This window comes from Oryctolagus cuniculus, chromosome 20 (assembly GCF_964237555.1).
Source record: "Oryctolagus cuniculus chromosome 20, mOryCun1.1, whole genome shotgun sequence".
Lineage (NCBI taxonomy): Eukaryota > Metazoa > Chordata > Mammalia > Lagomorpha > Leporidae > Oryctolagus > Oryctolagus cuniculus.
In genome coordinates this window covers 17,223,130-17,240,285 of record NC_091451.1, presented here as the reverse complement: position 1 = coordinate 17,240,285, position 17,156 = coordinate 17,223,130, and the positions used below count along the sequence as shown (strand labels likewise).

General features: G+C 45.3%; 1 pseudogene; it reads right to left on the bottom strand.

Annotated features, from left to right (window-relative positions):
* Positions 1-885: 885 nt before the first annotated feature.
* LOC127484641 (AP-1 complex subunit sigma-2 pseudogene) lies at positions 886-2,197 on the bottom strand (annotated as a pseudogene).
* Between the last annotated feature and the right edge of the window lie 14,959 nt (positions 2,198-17,156).

The window sequence follows — 17,156 nt, the reverse complement described above, 5'->3', positions numbered from 1 at the left end:
TTGGCAGGAAGCTGAAATCAGCAGCCAGAGCTGGGAGTATAAACCGGGTGCTGCAGTGTGGGGTGTGGGTGTCCTAACAGGCATTTTAACTGCGAGGCCACATACCTGCCCCGAAGTGGAATGATTTTCAAATTTATTTTTTTGAATTTTATTTATTTTTATTTTTTACATGCAATGCTTTTATTTTAGACATGCAAGAAAAAGCTATTTCAGAATCTACTAATTTAAAGCAAGCAGCTGTATTCGGATAACAAAAGCAGCAACATTTTGTTACAGCTCAGCACACAGCATCCAAAGCAAACAGGTGTGAGACAATGCGTATTCATGCAGCATTAAAACCAGAGGAACAACATACTGCAGGGCAAGGGGAGGGATGGAGAAAAAAATGGAAATGAGAGATCAATGTTTCAAATGGATATGACTAAATTTCTCATTTGATAGCCCCAACCAGGTGCTTCAAATGTGGTCCATTACAGCGAGAATGGTAAGAATGGAAATAAGTGATCCATAGGTCTATACTGCCTGCCTAGTACTAAGTTTGGTCAACACACATTTTCATAAGTCTTCTTCCAGTTGTTAGCTAGTCCAAGCACCTTTTGAATTTACTGTTTAATGCCAACTTCTTAATTCATATAAACAATGAAATATTTGGTACTTTTCCTTTTATAATATGCTCTAGGTTTTATTTAAAAGCATATGCAATAGTGATGGTAAAAGTTTTAATATTCAGAAATATGGTCATAGTTAACAAAGCATTAAGTAGTGAAATGAAGACTCAAAATATTAGAAAGCCATAACTAGTAAAACATATTTAGGTTTTAAAACTGAATATTAAAATTTTTAACTACATGAATAAACTCAGTATTAATACTTCCAAAGGCTACTACTGAGCAACAGATATTGCAGAAGCAACTTTTTGGATATAGCTCTCTGGCAGATCTTAGAGGGACAATGTGATATTATACAGCACAAATGTGATTACATATATGTGGCACTATAAAATTTCTTAAAAACTGAATGTTTTAACCATAAAATATAATAATCCAAATTAACTTTACTTTGTTGTATTACTTCCACATATACTTTTATGTGATACATTAGAACGCATTAGCTCATATAGACTCTATGATAATCACACTAAATAGCATTTCTTTTTGTCCCCCTCCCCACCAACATTGGGAGGCCAATTCACAATATATGCCATAGCACTGCTTAGTGTGACCTGGCACTTCAGCTGTATTTTCCTTGGTAAACAACTGCCAGGTTTTCTTTAGATTAATAATAGATGATTCATTAATGACAACATGTATGTGTTTAAGATGGAATCTTACTCAAGGCATTTATAGGCCATATTTTTGTTGGGGAGAAATTAAATCAATCGTGGACAGGAATAAGCTATATCAAGTTTACATATATAATGAAAATAAAACAGATGAGTTAGGAATGGGGAAAGGAAAAAAATACAACTGTGAAGGTACTTTTTCTGAAACTTTCTATTATTTTTATGCAAGATAACCAGTCACCAAGCTGAGGATATTTTCTTTCGTAAGTACGTCAGCTCTCTATTTCCTCTGTGAAATTCTGCATACTCGATGAGTAGTCATTTAGTACACAGGGACATTAAAATATTCATGCCGTGGCTCCTGCAATAGATCGGCCTGCTCAGTTGCTTTAAGGACATTTTTTTGGCTGTTTCTTGAACTTCTCCTCCCAAAAGAAACTCATCCAAAATAAAGTAAGCCTTCTCAAAATTAAAGATGATATCAAGTTCACACACACTTCCAAAATACTTGTCAAGTAATTCCACATAACGATGAATTATTTCCAGGGTAATCAGTTCATTGTCCTGATCCTCAATGGCACAGCAAAAATACAGACTTGCATATCTTTTGTAAACAATCTTCGGATCTCGCCATTCAAGAAAGCCGCACATTCTAGGTTTCCGTGCTTAAACGGTCTGAACAAGTTCTCTTGTGATCTTTTTCTTCTCTCTGTCTGACAGTGGGACATACCCTTTCTGCAGTGGAAGCTTCCCCTGACGACTAAAAAGCAGGGTAAACTGCATGGCAGCCGCGGGCCGCGGGTGCGGCTGGGCGCGGCCGGCAGCGGCGGCGGCTGAGGGGAAACCCCTGTCGCCGCGCGAGTAGGAGACGCCGTGTTGCTGTGGGGAGGGGACCCAGTTGTCGGACTCGAATTTTATTTTTCAAATTTATTTTTAACTTTTCAACTGGGAGCATGGATAGGTGGCTGAAAACCATTTAAAGCGTAAACTTTAACGTCCACCTGACAGTGAGGGACATTCAGAACAAACTGCAGAAAATAATAATTACAGCAGACGCGGCGTGATCTCGTGGTTTCATCATGCATCTCCATAGTGGCCGCACTACCACGTCTATAACAAGTGAGTCTCAACTCTGATTGAAAATATTTTTAACTTGAGTGAAAGGAGTTTGCAAATCAACACATTTTCACCCACACGTCATTTAAAGTGAAGCAAACAAAGCACAATAAAATGTCATACTCATTAAAGACTGGAGCCCAATGAGAAAGTTAAAATGGGGTTGGCCTTAGTTTCTTACTCTGAGTTCAAGTGTGGCTTTTGAACATATAAAGATGCATCCTTTCAGCTTAGTTGTCTCTTTCTGAGTCTCCATGCATTCACTCAGGTCCAAAACCAAGTTTTCTCTTGTTAATTGATCCTCAACTTTGAAAGAAGATTCAAGCGGTTTTTTTTTGTTTTGCTTTCCTTTGTATGAATTCTAGCCCAGACATCTTTTGTGTCTGTTATAAGAATTTCTGAGTCGGCCGGCACCGTGGCTCAATAGGCTAATCCTCTGCCTTGCGGTGCCGGCACACCGGGTTCTAGTCCCGGTCCCGGATGCTGTCCCAGTTGCCCCTCTTCCAGACCAGCTCTCTGCTGTGGCCAGGGAGTGCAGTGGAGGATGGCCCAAGTGCTTGGGCCCTGCACCTCATGGGAGACCAGGAGAAGCACCTGGCTCCTGCCTTTCGGATCAGCGTAATGTGCCTTCTGCAGCGCACCGGCCACGGCGGCCATTGGAGGGTGAACCAACGGCAAAGGAAGACCTTTCTCTCTGTCTCTCTCTCTCACTGTCCACTCTGCCTGTCAAAAAAAAAAAAAAAAGAAAAAAAAAAAAGAATTTCTGAGTCAGGATCACTAGCCATCAGGAAAATGTAAATCAAACCACAATGAGGTTTTACCTTACCCCAGTTAGAAGGCTCTCATATAGAAATCAATAAACAAATGCTGGTGAGGATGTGGGGGAAAAGGTACATGAATCCACTATTGGTGGTACAACAGCCACTGGTACATACAGCCACTGTGGAAGACAGTATGGAAGACAGAAATCTGAATATAGACCTACCATATGACCCGGCCATCCCACTCCTGGGAATTTACCCAAGGGAAATGAAATCAGCAAATAAGAGTTATCTGTGTTCCCATGTTTATTGCAGCTCAATTCACAACAGCTAAGATATGGAGTCAATCCAGATGTCTGTAAACTGAAGACTGGGTAAAGAAATTATGGGATACATACAGCATGGAGTACTACACAGTGGTAAGAAAAAATGAAATCCTATCATTTGCAACAAAATGGATATGACTGGAAGACATTATACTTAGAGAAACAAGCCAGTCCCCAAAAGACAAATACCATATGTTCCCCGTATCTGTGGTAACTAATAGGGCACATAAAAGGTAACCTATAGAAGTGCTGACTTTGAACAGCCTCTGTCTCCACTGTTGAGGAGCAGTTTTTTTTTCCTTGCTATTTGTTGAGCTGTTTACTTAGTGTAGGGTTAATCTGTGTACGAATTTAATTGAAAATAAATCTTGGTAAAAAATGACAATAGGAATAGAAGAGGGAGAAGGAAGAAGGGTGGGAGGGAGGGGAGAGTGGGGAGAATCTCTATGTTCCTAAATTTGTATTTATGAAATGCATGACATTTGTATACCTTAAATAAAAGGTTTCTAGGTTAAAAAAAAAAAAGAATTTCTGAGAGCCCTCGTAATTTGCACAACTGATTGTTAGAAGGCAGTGCAGTGGTGACTGCGCAACAATCAGTTTTATCAGAGAAGAGACTGCAGTGTTCAGGCTTATTTGCACACCCACAGTCACAAAGCTGAGGCTGGAAGTGAGCGTCTAAGCACGTCTGACGCTTTCCCAGTTGCTGGTAGTTCCTCGCTGCTGTCACTAGCTGTGCTTTTGGAAGAACCACCTTGTTTTCCCGACTGTACCTGTGAGGTGGTGAGCTGCATTCAGTTAGCGGAAGCACCTGCTCTGGTGTGCGCGTGGACAGAGCTCAGGAGAGGAGCCCACACCAAAGCCACTGCCTCAACCGTACACCAGCAGGCACACCCCAAGCACTCAGATCCCTTTTGAGCTTCTCAGCTACTCACTGGTAGGAAAGCATTTAATCTGGGCAAAGATCAGTGGTTTGGGACCAGTGCTGCGGCATAGAACACTTAGTCTCCACCTGCAGTGCCGGCATCCCATATGGGCACCGGTTCAAGTCCCGGCAGCTCCACTTCTAATCCAGCTTCCTGCTCATGTGCCTGGGAAAGCAGAAGATGGCCCAAGTGCTTGGGCTCCTGCACCCACCTGGGAGACCTGGAAGAAGCTCCTGGCTCCTGGCTTTGGATTGGCCCAGCTTTAGCTATTGCAGCCAATTGAGGAGTAAACCAGGGGATGGAAACATCTCTCTCTCTCTCTCTCTCTCTCTCTCACACACACACACACACACACACTCACTCACTCTGCCTTAAAAATAAATAAATAGGGGGCTGGTGCTGTGGCGTAGTGGGTAAGGCAGGTGCCTGCGATGCCAGCATCCCATATGGGTGCCGGTTCGAATCCCGGCTGCTCCACTTCCAATCCAGCTCTCCGCTATGGCCTGGGAAAGCATAGAAGATGGCCCAAGTCTTTGGGCTCCTGCACCCATGTGGGAGATCCAGAAGAAGCTCCTGGCTCCTGGCTTTGGATCGGCACAGTTCCGGCCATTGCAGCCATGTGGGGAGTGAACCAGCAGATGGAAGAACTCTCTCTCTCTCTGTCTCTCCTTCTAGCTCTATGTAACTCTGTCTTTCAAATAAATAAATAAGTCTTTAAAAAATAAATCTTAAAAGAAGCAAAACAAAGCTCAGTGGTTTGCATACTGGCCTTTGAAGAAGCCGAACACTTGTACTAACACATACCTGTAGGCTCTCTGGACTGGGAGAAGGCACTCGTTAAAAATTTCAGATGAAGAATGAAATGTTGTCTTTGTTGAGAAAACTGAAGACCCTGCGGCGTGGGCAGAAGCAGTGATGTCACTGCTGACCTTGATGGTGAGAAGTGACCACGTTGCCTTCCACGACAATCGCCTCCGCGAAGTGGAACTCTCTCATTCAACACAATTGCAAAAATATGTATTTTCTAATGGTCCGGGATTGGCCCTCAGTAAAAGGACATTTGAGAGTTGGCTAAAGGCAGTTGATTGCAGCCATCGAGTCACTTAAGAGTCTGTCTTTATATGCATCCACAGTGATGGTGCTGGTGGTGAAATACAGAGCACCACTGCTGGTGTTGCTGAGGGTGGAAAAAGCCACTTTCATGGTGCTCTCTGGGACAAGCGCCTGGAAAGGCTCCTTCCGGGCATCACACGGGAACGACTGCCCCTCCTACCCAGGATGCATCTGCGGACTTTGCACCCGCTCGGTTTCAGTGGCCTGAACACACGGTGCTACTCCCCCTGCTGGGCAGAATCCTGGCATCTTTCCTGGGTAGTTGGTGTGGTATTTGGTAGGAACAGTTGTAGCCATTGTATTTATTTAAGATTTATTTTATTTATTTGGAAGGCAGAGTGACAGGCGGTGGTGGGGTGGGGGCAGGGATCTATCTTCCATCCACAGGTTCATTTCCCAAATGGCCTCCCCAGATCCAGCTGTGCCAGGCCAAATCCAGGTTGCAAGAATTCCGTTCTGGTCTCCCACATGGGTGGCACAGGCAAGCACTTGGGCCACCTTCTGCTGCCTTCCCAGGTGCATTAGCAAGGAGCTGAATTGGAAATGGAGCAGCCAGGACTCGAACTGGCGCTTTGATGTACAATGCAGGCAAGGCAGGCGGTAGCTTAACCCGTTGCACCACAAACACAGGCCCCCAGCATGCGACTGTGCCAACCTGTGTTTACAGACGGCATGACACAAAGAGAAGAGACGCTATCCGGGTGGTGACGGCACCGTGAAGTGTCTCCTCCATGCCCAGCTCCCGGCCCTCCCAAAGCCCACCACGGTTTGCACAACTCAGCTCCGGTTTCCCTCGTTTCCTGTCTTTTTCGCATGCGGGTGGCCCGATGGTCCCTTCCTCCATGCAAGGGAAAGGAGTTCTGTGTGCAGTGTGCCCGGAGCCTCCCTTGGCACAGTCCCAGCTCTCGCTGTGGGTACTGAACAAGGCTTCCCTTCGGAACGCTGCTCAGTGGCTGCGTGCTGTGGCTTCCCCAGCGTGGGCCCCTGGGCTCGCGGTCCGGGGTTTTGAGAACTGTTCTTTTCATTGTAAGTCTCTGACTTTGCTGGTTTTGAGTGCCTGGTATTTTGAGTGCCTGGGTTTTGGCACATTCTTTTTCCTCATTTCCAATAAGTGGCCATTTAAGTTGCTTGTAGGCTTCCGGTGGGTTTTTTCTTAAAAACAAAGCAACAAAACCAAACCTCCGACTAGTCTTTTACTTTTTTTTTTCTTTTTTTGCCTAATCAGCATCTACGTGGTGTCAAGGTTCCCTGATCTCATGTTGAATATTTATGCAATTCACATCCTTGTCTTGTTTTCCCCTCTTCCTGGGGGGCATGCAACAGGGATGGGCTCGAGTGGAGAGAACTAACATTCACATACACATTGCAGACTTGCCATGTGATCGCACTGGATTCTCACAAATGCTTAGGCCTGAGATTTTAATTGTCAATATTTTCTGGGCAGTAATCACCTCACCAAGTATCAGGTTTTAGGCTAAGTGATTTAGGTACATTGTCTCACTGGTTCTCATGAGAACTCTATGAGATAGATCGTGTTATTTCCCCATTTTAAAGAAGCTGTGGTTTGGAGAGGCTAAGTGACGTGATGTGCCCAGGGCCACACAGCTTGTAAGTGGCAGCAGTAGGCTTCACACTCAGTTCAGAGCACTGGCAGCTGCGCACCTGGGCCCGCTGTTTGAAAGCATCACAGCTGGGGTTCAAGCCAGGCCCCCGAAAGGATGTGCAGGCTCCTTGCACCTGTGCCGGCCTCACCACCACCTGCTGTGACATCCAACTGCAGCGTGTGTGAGTTCACGGTCTCCCGATTACTGGCTCATGAAGAAAAGGTAATACCCTTACGTTGCCATCAAAGATGTTTTAGACCATGATATGGCTGAACAGTTAACTGTAGGCTACAACAAGTATTAAATCAGTCAAACGACCAGGCTTGGATAGAATTTTAGATAGTTCCTCACAGGTTATGTAACACTGAGATGTAATTTTCATACTGGCCATAAAAGACTCACCAGCCACGTTTTAGCTTGTTAATTATGTTCCCGTAAGAGCTATCTTCAAGAAGTTTGTGGAAGATGCATTTTCTGAAAAACCCATGCATAGATTTCAAATTGTTTTCACCAAAATAAACTCATCTTTTAATTCCATTTTCCATTTTTTGACATGCCTTCAAATTAGTCATATTTTAAAAAAATATTTATTTTTAAGAGCTGGAGAGACAGATGGAGAGATCTTCCATCTGCTGATTCATGCCCCTAAGTGGTCCCAATGGCCAGGGCTGGGCCAGGTGGAAGCCAGGAGCCAGGAACTCCATCTTGGTCTCCTACATGGGTGGCAGGGGCCTAGATACTTGGGCCATCTTTCTCTGCCTTTTTAGGTGCATTAGCAGGAAGCTGGATCAGAAGTGGAGCAGCTGGACTTCGAGCTGGCACTCCAATATGGATGCAGGCGTAGCAAGTAGCTTAACCCACTGTGCCACAATGCCAGCCCCAAATAAGCCACATTCTGAAATACAGAAGTTGAGCTTGTAAAAAACACTTCAATTTCTTCATTCATCTTGTGTGAATAAAGTTCCAACTGTGTGCCAGGCACTACAAGAAGTAGCAAGGCTATAAACTGAGCAATCCCACCAAACACCAGTCCTCTTGGATTGTAATCTAAGGATTCAGCAGGGGGTGTGAGGTGGGCTTTCAAAGCTTCACTCAGGTTGTTAGAAGAACAGCGCAAGACGTGGGGGAGGTGCATTAGTTGGGAGACTTCTGTAGGAGTCTAGGCAAGGAGTGATAGTGGCTTGGGTCATTGAGGGTGACAGAAATCTAAGTTGAGTTTTGAGCACACGAAAGTCCTGCCATTGCTTTATTACATGAAGGTGCTGCCGGTAGATGGGTTGTAGGCAGGGTAGGAAGGGGAGAGGTGGAAATGATCCCTCATGCTTTGACCTGACTGACTGGAAGAATGGAAATCCCATCTGCTGTGTGTGGGAACCCTGGGCGGGGGCAGCACATTTGGGATGCAGACCCAGGTCCTATCTGGGTTACTCTGGGGTGTGCAGCAGGTATCCTCCAGTGGTGGTGAGAGTGGGTGGAGGATTGTGTGGGTCTGGAGTTCAGGAGAGGTCAGGCACTCTCTGTGCCCCCTCTGCTCCCTCACAGACCTCCTGGGGCCAGACCAAAGGCCTTTGGCCCTTAAACCGGCAATGATTGCTAGCACATTCCGGAAGCATGGAGGAAACACTTGTGGTTTCTCAGGTGTGTGCACCTGAGAGAGGAGCCTAATGCTCCAGTGTGCCTCACACTTCCATCGAACAAACTCTGAGAGCAGAGGACCTGGCTCTCAGGGGCTCAGACGGCGGCCTCAGTGGCCAGTTGGAAGTGATTTTCAGCAACCAGAAACCTGTTGGGTTATTTAACTTCCTCACCCGCCCCCCTGCTGCGATGTCTGTTAATAGTACAGTTGATCGCCAACTTAGGATGATGTGAGGCACAGAGCGGGCACGCAGCCTGTAGCCATCAGGCCTGCACTGCCCTCCGTGCTGCCGTCCTGAGAGGGCCCCCTTCCTCCTCCCTGCACCTGCTGCTCGGCCGATGCCCCCTCAGTCTTCCACCTTGGAGCCTGACACAGGCTTGACGAGTCTCCTCTGACCCCAGGGGAGCTGATGGGGCACCCAACCGAACCTCCGCTTTAGGGTTTTCAGTCACAGTCTGTGTGCACCGTGGCTCCTTTTGTGCCTGCCCTACTTGATCAAGCTTCCTTCAGGCTGCTTTGTAGCGTTTAAGCCTTTTCTTTATATAAATATACCTCAAAAAGTTCATGGGAAAACAGAGCAAAAAGAGAAGTTCATTCTTGTGCCACCATGTTTTGAAATCCATGCATCATTTTCAATTTTGCATGTTTTCCATGACACTTTTGAAGATCCCCCTTGCATCCTTAGGTTAAGTGTGTGATTAAGCTTATTAGTAGGCATTTCATCTCTCTCTGGCTACCTAAAAAAAGAATTCCACTGTGCTTACTAACGGGTTCTTGTTTATAAACGAAAACTACGGATTTTACAGATTTGCTTTGTATCCAGGTAGGGCACTGAACTCTTTTCTTTTGGACAGGCAGAGTTAGACAGTGAGAGAGAGAGAGACAAGAGAGAAAGGTCTTCCTTCCGTTGGTTCACTCCCAAAATGGCTGCTAGGGGCCAGCGCACTGTGCCGATCTGAAGCCAGGAGCCAGGTGCTTCTCCTGGTCTCCCATGGGGTGCAGGGCCCAAGCACTTGGGCCATCCTCCACTGCACTCCCGGGCCACAGCAGAGAGCTGGCCTGGAAGAGGAGCAACCGGGACAGACTCTGGTGCCCCGACCAGGACTAGAAGCCGGTGTGCCGGCGCTGAAGGCGGAGGATTAACCTAGTGAGCCAAGGTGCCGGCGGACACTGAACTCTTAATGGCAGTGAATTTTCAATTGGCTTTCTTGGGTTTTACAGATGTAGAGGAATATCTTCAAATGTAATTTTAGCACCTCCTTTTTAATGTTTTATATTTAAATCTCTTACTCTTTGTGGTCTGATTAGTGACTAGGATCATATTAAATAATAGGGGTTAGATGAGCATACTTGCCTTTTCTTTAGTGAAACTGTCTCCCTTAGCTTCCTATTTAATTCTATTTCAGGGTGACATAGATATATTAGGCTGAGAAGTATCCATCTATTCTAACTTCACTGTTTTTATTTTATCAAGATGGTTTACTGATTTTTGTCAAATACCATTTCATCATCTGTGAACACAATTATATGATTTTATCTTTAGAGCTATTCACATGATGAATTATGTTAATAATTTTCCCCATATTGAATTGTCTGGGCATTCCAGGAATACACTCCCCTTGGTTATGACATGTTGGTTTTAAATGAGCTGTTGAGTTGATAACAGCACGTGAGACTGAGCTACAGTTCTAAACAAGCTTTGGCAGATTGTATTACACTGACTTCATAAAAAGAATTTTTGCCTCATTTTTCCATGTCCTGAAGCAATTTGCAGCAGAATTCTGTTCCTTGAGAGTTTGGTAGAAATCCTCCGTGGAACCCCTTGATGTCTTCTGGGGGTTAACTCTTTGACGATTGCTATAGTTTGGATATTAATGTGGGTGCCACCCAAAGGCCCGTGGTGTTGAAGGCTTGGTCCCCAAAATCTTGTATTGATGGCTAATGGATGGAGGGTGCAGCCTTGATCCAAGTACAGTATCTGGCCGAGAGGGCGAACTCTGCAGGCCTGGGCTGGGCCCAGAGCTTCTTCCTCTGCTTCCGGGCTCACCATGAGATCCTTCCTCCATGCGTGCTCTGCTGCCCACTGCCCTCATCTCATGCCAGTTTCGTGGGGATGCCTCGTCTTGAACCTCCACTACCTTCATTCGACATCAGTAACTTCTCTTGGGTATTTGTTAGTGACCCAAAGCTGGCTGACACAACAACTTTCTCATTCTGGGTTAAAGTCACATGCTTTTTACTATTTTTTTTTTATTTTTAAGGATTTTATTTACTTATTTGAAAGTCAGAGCTACACAGAGAGAGGAGAGGCAGAGACAGAGAAAGAGGGAGAGAAGTCTTCCATTCGCTGGTTCACTTCCCAATTGGCCGCAACAGCTGGAGCTGTGGTGACCCGAAGACTAGAGCCAGGAGCTTCTTCTGGGTCTCCCATGTGGGTGCAGGGACCCAAGGACTTGGGCCATCTTCTACTGCTTTCCCAGGCCGCAGCAGCGAGCTGGATCGGAAGTGGAGCAGCCGGGTCTCAATCAGGTACCCATTTAGGATGCTGACGCTATCCGCCCAGGGTGTTAACCTGCTGCATGACAGCGCCAGCCCCAAAGTCACGTGCTTTTTAAAGCAAATTGTCCATTCCATTCATGTTCATATGTTATACTTCTTTTAATTTCCTCTGTATCTATGGTTACTGTTCCTTGTAATTTATCATTGTGTACACAGGTTGGCCAACCCTAGTCTGAAAATTCACAATGCTTGAAAATGTGTAACATTTTTAGAACCAACATGATGCCACTAGTGGAAAATTCCTCACCATGAAACGCTTGCATGCACTAAATTATTAAAAATATTGTATATAATTGCCTTCAGGGTGTGTGCATAAGGTATATAGAACCATAAATGGATTTAATGGTCTGATTTTCTTTCAGTTTATTTTGTTGTTCACTTCCTTTTTGAGTCAGATGCCTAATTTGTGCCTATTTTTTCTAAGTGTTTCTCAGGTATTTTCCCATGCGTATGACTTTAGCTGAGTTTCCTAGGTTTAGACGCATCTTTTGTTACTTGTTGTTTCCTACGATGCCTGCCATTTCTGCTCCCTCTTAGACCCTAAAGTTAAGAGTATTTAAAATCTGCAAGTGAAAGGAAGTTTTGCTTGCTGAAGAACTTCCAGTTTTTACGGCGTGTGACTACTAAATGCTGTCTGTACGTTTTCTACTTTCTGAAATTTATTGAGTTTTCTTTGTGAACTCAATATAAGGTCAGTTTCTATGAAAATCGCATGCATACTTGAAAGTGCATGTTTTCAGTTTTTAGGACATATGGCTTGATGTATATCAATTCAAATGTATCTTATTAATTGTTTAGGTATTCTATATCTTCTCCTTTGCTTCACCTAATGCTTTTTGGCCTACATTCTAGCTCACCTCATATTTAAGATGATTACTTCTGCTTTTTTGCTTGGATCTGCCTCTTAGATCTTAGCAAAAACTTCAATTTCTAACTTTGCTTTGTAACTGTTTTTCCCCATCTGTGTGTTTCAATTGTAACAAGGAGATAGATTTTAAGTTAATTAAATATTTCTATTTTAATAAATAAAATAAGCCATTTATAATAGCGACATTACACATTTGGTTTTAGTTCGCCATGTTTTCTGTATTCAGAGAAGTCTTTTTTACTGTATCTTTTTTCTTTGCACTTGTTCTCTGAATAGTATTTATGATCTTTAGGCAGCTGTTTTTGTTTCATTAGTAACGGATAATTAAAAAATTATAATTGGGGGGCTTGCCCTGTGGCATGGTGGGTTAAGCTGCAGGTTGCAATGCTGGCATCCCTTATTGGAGTGCCTCTGAAACCCATCTGCTCCACTTCTGGTTTAGCTCCCTGCTAATTAGCCCAGGAAGGCAGCAGATGATGGCCCAGGTACTTGGGTCCCTGTTACCCATGTGGGAGACCTACGTGGAGTTTCAGGCTCCTGGCTTCAGCCTGATCCAGACCTGGTTGTTGTGGTGATTTGGGGAGTGAACAGCAGATAAAAAAATCAATCTCTGTCTCCCACTCTGTCACTGTGGCTTTTGAATGAATAAGTATTTTGAAAAATTGCAATTTAGGCCGGTGCCATGGCTCAATAGGCTAATCCTTCGCCTGCGGCACTGGCACACCGGGTTCTAGTCCCGGTTGGGGCGCCGGATTCTGTCCCAGTTGCCCCTCTTCCAGTCCAGCTCTCTGCTGTGGCCTGGGAGTGCAGTGGAGGATGGCCCAAGTGCTTGGGTCCTGCACCCCATGGGAGACCAGGAGAAGCACCTGGCTCCTGGCTTCCGATCAGCGCAGTGCGCCGGCCATGGCGGCCATTGGAGGGTGAACCAACAGCAAAGGAAGACCTTTCTCCCTGTCTCTCTCTCTCACTGTCCACTCTGCCTGTCAAAAAAAAAAAAAACAAAAAAAAAAAAAACAAAAAAAAAAAAAAAAACTTCACAAGAGAATCCCTGAGAAACTTTCTAGTTTGTTAGAGGACAAACTTCTAGATAAACTCAGTGGGCTTCCGACAAGGTAGAGAAAAGAGGTCTACACCTGGTACACCTCAGTCAAAGTGCCAAAAACAAAGGACCAGAGAAAAATGTGGTAAACCTACTCAGAGAAAACCAGCGCTTTACTATGGGAAACAATTCAAATGGCTACGGGGTTTCATCAGAAATGATGGATGCTAGAAGTTCAGTAATATTTTTTGAATGCTGAAAGAAAATAAGTATCGATCCAGACCTGCATTCCTGTGATAAACCAAACTTGGCTATGAGGTAGTTTCATTTTTATACTTTTCCGGATTTAGCTTTGTAATATTTTGAGTTTTTTTCCTTCATTAGAATTTTCTCACATTTTCTTTGTGTGCAATTAGTATTACGATTATGTTCATGTTGGAGTTGGAACACAAATGCTTTTTCTATACTTGGCAATGGTTTGCATAAGATTGTTAATTTATATTTAAATTTGTTTAGGTAGCCTGGAAGCCCTCTAGTCTTCTTTGAATTTTAGACTTTAAAATTGATTAATTTTGCTTGATGGTTTTAGAGCATTTAGATTTTCTCTTTTTTCTTTAGTCATTTTTGGTAAGTTATATTTTTCGAAGTATTCAGTCATCTCTCCTAAATTTTCAAATGTGCTGGTACATAGTCGTCTAGAACATATTCAATATCTTCCCAATGACTGCATCGTAGAGTTATGGCTCCCTTTTATCCTAACGTTGTTTACCTTGCCTTTCCTTACGAGTCTTTCTAGGGATTTTATTTTTACTTTTATGTATCTTTAAGAAATCACTGTCTAGATTTGATTCTATTAGCAATTTCATCAATTTCTGTTTTTATCTTTATTTTCTTCTTTCAATGGCTTTTGAGATTGTTTTGCTAATCTTTTTCTAAATCTCTTACAAATTATTTCTTTTTATTTATTTGAAAGGCAAAGAATGAACAAACGAGGGGGGGAGAAGGGGGGAGGGAGAGAGAGAGAGGGGGAGAGAGAGAGAGGAAGAAAGTTCTTTCATTCACTGGTTCTCTCCCCAGATGCCTCCAACAGCTGGGGCTGGGTCAGGCCACAGTCAGGAGCTGGGAACCCAGTCCAGATCTCCCACAGGGACCCAAACCCTTGAGCCATCAGCTGCTGTCTGCTCCCCTCTCCGCCTCTACATTTATAGTAAGATAGAATCAGAAAGAGACCCAGAACTTGAACCCAGGCACTGATACAGGAGGTGGGCGTCCCAAGTAGTGCTTTACGGCTATGCTATGCTTAGCCCCTTTCCTTTTCCTTTTCCTTTTCCTTTTCCTTTTCCTTTTTCTTTTTCTTTTTCTTTTGACAGGCAGAGTTAGACAGTGAGAGAGAGAGACAGAGACAAAGGTCTTCCTTCCATTGATTCACCCCCCAAATGGCCGCTATGGCTGGCACGTTGTGCTGATCCAAAGCCAGGAACCAGGTGCTTGCTCCTGGTCTCCCATGCAAGTGCAGGGCCCAAGCACTTGGGCCATCCTCCACTGCCTTCCCAGGCCACAGCAGAGAGCTGGACTGGAAGAGGAGCGGCCGCGACTAGAATCGGCACCCATATAGGATGCCAGCGCCGGAGGATTAATCTACCGCGCCACAGCACCGGCCCCTCTTTTTTTTTGACAGGCAGAGTGGACAGTGAGAGAGAGAGAGAGAGAGAGAAAGAAAGGCCTTCCTTTTCCGTTGGTTCACCCCCCAATGGCCTCTGCAGCCGGCACACTGCGCTGATCCAAAGCCAGGAGCCAGGTGCTTCTCTTGGTCTCCATGAGGGTGCAGGGCCCAAGCACTTGGGCCATCCTCCACTGCACTCCTGGGCCACAGCAGAGAGCTGGACTGGAAGAGGAACAACCGGGACAGAATCCGGCGCCCCAGCCAGGACTAGAACCCGGTGTGCCAGCGCTGCTGGTGGAGGATTAGCCTATTGAGCCGTGTTGCCAGCTTTTTTTTTTTTTTTTTTTTTTTTTTTTAAGATTTATTTTATCTATTTGAAAGTCAGAGTTACACATAGAGAGGAGAGGAAGAGAGAGAGAGAGGTTTTCCATCTGATGGTTCATTCCCCAATTGGCTGTAACGGCCGGAGCTTTGCTGATCCGAAGCCAGGAGCCAGGATCTTCTTCTGGGTCTCCCACGCAGGTGCAGGGGCCCAAGGACTTGGGCCATCTTCTACTGCTATCCCAGGCCACAGCAGAGAGCTGGATCGGAAGAGGAGCAGCTGGGTATCAAACCGGCGCCCATATGGGATGCCGGCGCTTCAGGCCAGGGTGTTAACCTGCTGTGCCACAGTGCCAGTCCCTGGTCACTTAATTCTTGACTCTTGTTTGTTGAGATGGGAAAATAATGCTGCCTACTTAAAGGAGATGGCTGCGAGGATTAAATCGCCTGGCAATGCTAAGAATGCTAAGAGCAGTGATAAGAGTAAGTTGTTACTTTTTAGCTTCATTTCTTCTTTGATTCATTTCTTATCTGAAAGTTGCTCCTTAATTTCCAAACGCGTTTTTCCTATTTACCATTTACAGTCTATTTCTAATTTTATTTAATTTTAAAAATATTTTATTTGACAGGCAATGTGACACAGAGAGAGGAAGGGCTGGACAGAGCAAGGGGGCAGGGGGAGAGAGAGAGAAACAGAGGGCCGGGGCGCACGCGTGGTGTGTGTGTGGGGTAGTCCATCCACTGGTTCACTCTCCAAATGGTCACAGTGGTCATCTGGAGCCAGGAAATCTATCCGGGTTGTCCGTGTGGGTGGCAGGGGACCAAATGCTTGGGTCTTCCTCCAGGCACAGTACCAGGGAGCTGGGTTACTAGCAGAGCAGCCAGGACTCTGATGTGTCTGTCGTATGAGACACCGGTGTCCCAGGCAGCGGCTTAACCTGATGCACCACAAGGCTGGCTCCTGATTTCTCATTTTATTGCATTGTGGTCAGAGAAAGTTTTCTGTATGATTTCAATTTCTGTTTGACCAAGTGTATAGTCCTCTTATATTTGAAGACGTAGGAAGGATTTTCAAAAGTTCATGGAAAATGCACGTTGTCTTTCAATTCCATTTTCCCATGAACTGAATGTCTGGGAGGCCCCTGGTGTTTTAGAATATTGTGTGCTGTCATGGTCTGAATAGCAGGAGACTGGAACCCTAGCAGCTGTGTGGTGCACGGTGGGCGTGTCACGTGCCACCCTTGCAAACTAATGCTGTTATTATGGGAGGGAGGTTTTTTTTTTTTTTTTTTTTTTTTTTTTTTTTTTTTTTTTACCATGGGAGCAAGCACCCTCTGGCTGTTTCTCTCTCCACAGTATGATGTCTTCTGTTGTGTGAGGATGCAGCAAGAAGGCCCTCGCCAGACACGGGCACCTTGATCTTGCACTTTTTTTTTTTTTTTTTTTTTGACAGGCAGAGTGGACAGTGAGAGAGAGAGTCAGAGAGAAAGGTCTTCCTTTGCCGTTGGTTCACCCTCCAATGGCCGCTGCGGCTGGCGTGCTATGGCCGGCGCACCGTGCTGATCCGAAGGCAGGAGCCAGGTGCTTCTCCTGGTCTCCCATGGGGTGCAGGGCCCAAGCACCTGGGCCATCCTCCACTGCACTCCCTGGCCACAGCAGAGAGCTGGACAGGAAGAGGAGCAACCGCGACAGAATCCGGCGCCCGGACCGGGACTAGACCCGGGGTGCCGGCGCCGCAGGCGGAGGATTAACCTAGCGACCTATGGTGACGCCGGCGATCTTGCACTTTTCAGTCTCCAGAAACTGTGACCCAGGCGCAGGCCCTCTGTTACAGCAATGCAGAGGGGCGAAGACGAGCCCAGTGTTCTACTTAATTGTTTCATCAATCCACATCCTGCAGGAACACGGAAGCCACTCTAGCTATTTCAAATAGAGGGAATTT